A 5,000-nucleotide genomic window follows, 5' to 3' on the forward strand; every position below is an offset into this window, starting at 1 on the left:
CGCGCACCCGTGCCGCGGGAGACACGGTGCGGCGGGGAGAATTTATTTGTGCGACAAAAGTATCGTATAGACGTGGCTTAACACGGCCAATACGGATGACGAGTCGTAATCGAACATATATTCGAACGGATCGTTCGGCCGCTCGGCGGCCTAGCGAAACCGTCAATTGCACGCGCGACAGAGATGCGGCGCTACGACCGGAGTCGCAGCGATCGCCGCTCGTCACGCGAACAGTGTGGCTTTTTGTTTTTATGCAGCCGGCCCTCAGACAGGAGTGGTCCTGGATATTTCTCCACGGACCGCAATGTGCGTTCGAAATGTCGATGTTCAAATGTGTCCTGCAGTTCACACTATGACGCGCAGTTAACTGCGTTCTTCATCGACCCGCGAGCCAAGTGATCCACCGTTCAGGGTAATCGTTTTGTTTTTGTGTGTGTTTTTGTATGAGAAAATATAAAAGGTGCGAAAAAATTAAACAAAAAAATTTGAAAATAATACTTATCATTAACGTGTACGACAAATGAAAAGAAAGAAAATCTCTTTTATTTGCGTGGTTGTACACAAAAATTAAAATATTATTTCAAAGTATCAATAGGCGATAGCGAACGCTAATCAAAGCGTGTCGCAACGCACACGTCGCGAATCGACGAGAGAGAGTCAACCGTCTCGGATTCGATTTTGATTCGTATCATTCACGTGTTTTTTGTATTTTTTTCTTTTTTTGCGAGTCTTTGACAACAACAAAACAAAAAGAAAAAACCAACGTTAATGATCCTTCCGCAGGTTCCCCTACGGAAACCTTGTTACGACTTTTACTTCCTCTAAATGATCAAGTTTGGTCAACTTCCCAGCAACGCCGACGGCCGTGAGGCCACCGCGTGTCGGTCCGAAGACCTCACTAAATCATTCAATCGGTAGTAGCGACGGGCGGTGTGTACAAAGGGCAGGGACGTAATCAACGCGAGCTTATGACTCGCGCTTACTAGGAATTCCTCGTTTATGGGGGATAATTGCAAACCCCAATCCCCAGCACGAAGGAGTTTCAACGGGTTGCCCGGGCCTCTAGGCCAGGGAGAACATGTTGATTCCTTCAGTGTAGCGCGCGTGCGGCCCAGGACATCTAAGGGCATCACAGACCTGTTATTGCTCAATCTCGTGCGGCTCGAAGCCGCCGGTCCCTCTAAGAAGAATTTTAATACGTCGCCAGTGAGTTGCGCTCCCCGAGAGTCGCGCACACCTTGAATGACGACGCCTATTTAGCAGGCTAGAGTCTCGTTCGTTACCGGAATTAACCAGACAAATCGCTCCACCAACTAAGAACGGCCATGCACCACCACCCACCGAATCAAGAAAGAGCTGTTAATCTGTCAATCCTTCCGGTGTCCGGGCCTGGTGAGATTTCCCGTGTTGAGTCAAATTAAGCCGCAGGCTCCACTCCTGGTGGTGCCCTTCCGTCAATTCCTTTAAGTTTCAGCTTTGCAACCATACTCCCCCCGGAGTCCAAAATCTTTGGTTTCCCGGAAGCTGCCCGCCGAGCCATTGTAGTAACGTCGGCGGATCGCTAGATGACATATTTACGGTTAGAACTAGGGCGGTATCTAATCGCCTTCGAACCTCTAACTTTCGTTCTTGATTGATGAAAACACCTTTGGCAAATGCTTTCGCTGATGTTCGTCTTGCGACGATCCAAGAATTTCACCTCTAACGTCGCAATACGAATGCCCCCAGTTATCCCTATTAATCATTACCTCGGAGTTCTGAAAACCAACAAAATAGAACCGAGATCATATTCTATTATTCCATGCACGAAATATTCAAGCGGCATTTTGAGCCCGCTTTGAGCACTCTAATTTGTTCAAAGTAAAATTGTCGGCCCACCTCGACACTCACCGAAGAGCACCGCGATAGGATTTTGATATTGAACCGGCGTTTTACCGCCGGCTCACCGACGATATGCTCCGCAGACGTGTCAGTATCACCGCGGATGCGGTGCACCGACAGCGCGGCGCACAAATGCAACTACGAGCTTTTTAACCGCAACAATTTTAGTATACGCTATTGGAGCTGGAATTACCGCGGCTGCTGGCACCAGACTTGCCCTCCAATTGTTCCTCGTTAAAATATTTAAAGTGTACTCATTCCGATTACGAGGCCTCGTAAGAGTCCCGTATCGTTATTTTTCGTCACTACCTCCCCGTGCCGGGAGTGGGTAATTTGCGCGCCTGCTGCCTTCCTTGGATGTGGTAGCCGTTTCTCAGGCTCCCTCTCCGGAATCGAACCCTGATTCCCCGTTACCCGTGACAACCATGGTAGTCGCAGAAACTACCATCGAAAGTTGATAAGGCAGACATTTGAAAGATGCGTCGCCGGTACTGGACCGTGCGATCGGCAAAAGTTATCCAGATTCATCAAAATTAACGACTTCGGACGCATGGCCCTCCGCCGATTGGTTTTGATCTAATAAAAGCACTCATCCCATCACTGGTCAGAGTTCTGATTGCATGTATTAGCTCTAGAATTACCACAGTTATCCAAGTAACTGAGTAAGATCTAAGGAACCAAAACTGATATATTGAGCCATTCGCGGTATCGCCTTAATACGGCTTGCACTGAGACATGCATGGCTTAATCTTTGAGACAAGCATATAACTACTGGCAGGATCAACCAGGGAGCTGCTTACGCAAACGACACGCCTACACCGCGGTCACGCGGCTTCGGCGAGCCGCTGGCTCGGCGGCGTCGAGGGGCGCGCGCTTGCGCGCGCGCCTTCTCGACACGCGTGAACGTAACGCGTCGAATTTGCACGCGACGCGACGTTCGCGCTTCATATCGATAGACTAACTTTGACCGGTCTACGAGCGGCCGTCCCGTCACGATCTCGCAACGAGGTGATGTACAACGATGCTCGACCACTGTGAGGGACATAAAACTGCAACGAACACGACCCCGCGGGCGGGAATCGATGTTGTGACAATTTGAAAATTGAACATTCATCTAAACGCAACTTCTCAATTTTTATTCAATACGTTATTGTAAACATATTAAAACTCGGCTGGCAATTACATGCGCACACACACGCATGATTCGCACTAGATACGATCAACGCCCGGAGCTTGAGGGATAAATTCCAACACGACGCTGCGCACACCGTTTCGACGATGGGCGCGTGTGCGTCCTCTTTTATACATTCTTTCCATATACGGTCGCCGTGGCGACCGCGCACGTGTCGAACACGCTAGGCGCCCTGCGTTGAGGTGTGCCTAGAAGCGTATTCTTTTAACATCACAGATAACACCGGGGGAGACGGTCCCAAATCTTGGTCGATTGGTAACATCACCATACGGTCTGCGAACGCGGTGCTATAATATAATTTTATATTATATTATATAAAATATGAGGAGGAGTAGTATGTATATTCTTTGTTATTTTGTGTTGACACAAGAGAGATATATAAAATGTACTATACACCACACACACAGAGAGAGAGAGAGCTGGGAAAGATCTCGGCGGTCTCGCATTCGAAATACGAATTTGATATAATTTCCTCCGAAAATCCATACCCATATCTATATCATCCATGCGCGAATATATGTATATAATATTCTCACACTTCGCACAAACACAAAAACAAGAACACATTCTCTCTCGTCCGTCGTTCGTGTCTATTTGAGACGAACGACGCGCGGCAACGAGAACGAGTCGACGCTGTGCGCACGACTGTTTCGCTCCACATCTATACCGAGAGCAATAGTCCGCGTCGGCATTGGAGCGGACGTCGAATGTTTCTCGTAGAGCGAGCGAGAGAGAGACGATTTTTCATTTTATTATGTATGTGTATTGGCGTGCAGTAGTAGCACGTAGTAGTACTAGTAGTAGTAGTAGTAGTAGTAAAAAAATATTATTATTTATTTTATTGACTGATATGATTTTGTTTGTTTTCTTTTTTTTGCATAGACATTTGTATTGATAGATATGTTTCTCGTTGAAGCTCGCAGCACACGCTCAGAGAAATGGCAATGTGGGTTTATTTGAAGAAAAGAAAAAACAAAAAAAACAATTATATTTATTAATAATATGTATGTATGTATGTATGTATGTATGTATGTATGTATGTATGTATAATAATGAATTATAATAATTATTCCGATGCAACGTCAGAGGAAAATGTTTCTCGTACAGGTGCGGCGCGCGACGGCCGGCCGCTCGACAGTTTCGCGCCGAATGTTTCTCGTTGAAGCTCGCAGCACACGCTCAGAGAAATGGCAATGTGGGTTTATTTGAAGAAAAGAAAAAACAATTATATTTATTAATAATATGTATGTATGTATGTATGTATGTATGTATAATAATGAATTATAATAATTATTCCGATGCAACGTCAGAGGAAAATGTTTCTCGTACAGGTGCGGCGCGCGACGGCCGGCCGCTCGACAGTTTCGCGCCGAATGTTTCTCGTTGAAGCTCGCAGCACACGCTCAGAGAAATGGCAATGTGGGTTTATTTGAAGAAAAGAAAAAACAAAAAAAACAATTATATTTATTAATAATATGTATGTATGTATGTATGTATGTATGTATGTATGTATGTATGTATAATAATGAATTATAATAATTATTCCGATGCAACGTCAGAGGAAAATGTTTCTCGTACAGGTGCGGCGCGCGACGGCCGGCCGCTCGACAGTTTCGCGCCGAATGTTTCTCGTTGAAGCTCGCAGCACACGCTCAGAGAAATGGCAATGTGGGTTTATTTGAAGAAAAGAAAAAACAATTATATTTATTAATAATATGTATGTATGTATGTATGTATGTATGTATAATAATGAATTATAATAATTATTCCGATGCAACGTCAGAGGAAAATGTTTCTCGTACAGGTGCGGCGCGCGACGGCCGGCCGCTCGACAGTTTCGCGCCGAATGTTTCTCGTTGAAGCTCGCAGCACACGCTCAGAGAAATGGCAATGTGGGTTTATTTGAAGAAAAAAAAAAAAAAAAAAA

The 5,000-nt window shown here is 45.6% G+C and overlaps 2 non-coding genes across 2 annotated transcripts; both read right to left on the reverse strand.

Moving 5' to 3' along the window:
• Positions 1 to 258: 258 nt before the first annotated feature.
• On the reverse strand, positions 259 to 415 carry LOC123719637. Its single transcript, XR_006755702.1, has one exon. It is a non-coding gene; the product is annotated as a 5.8S ribosomal RNA (ribosomal RNA).
• Positions 416 to 766: 351 nt separating this feature from the next.
• On the reverse strand, positions 767 to 2,672 carry LOC123719638. The gene has a single exon (XR_006755703.1). It is a non-coding gene; the product is annotated as a small subunit ribosomal RNA (ribosomal RNA).
• Positions 2,673 to 5,000: the final 2,328 nt, after the last annotated feature.

This window comes from Pieris brassicae, unplaced genomic scaffold, assembly GCF_905147105.1.
Source record: "Pieris brassicae unplaced genomic scaffold, ilPieBrab1.1, whole genome shotgun sequence".
Classification (NCBI taxonomy): Eukaryota; Metazoa; Arthropoda; class Insecta; order Lepidoptera; family Pieridae; genus Pieris; species Pieris brassicae.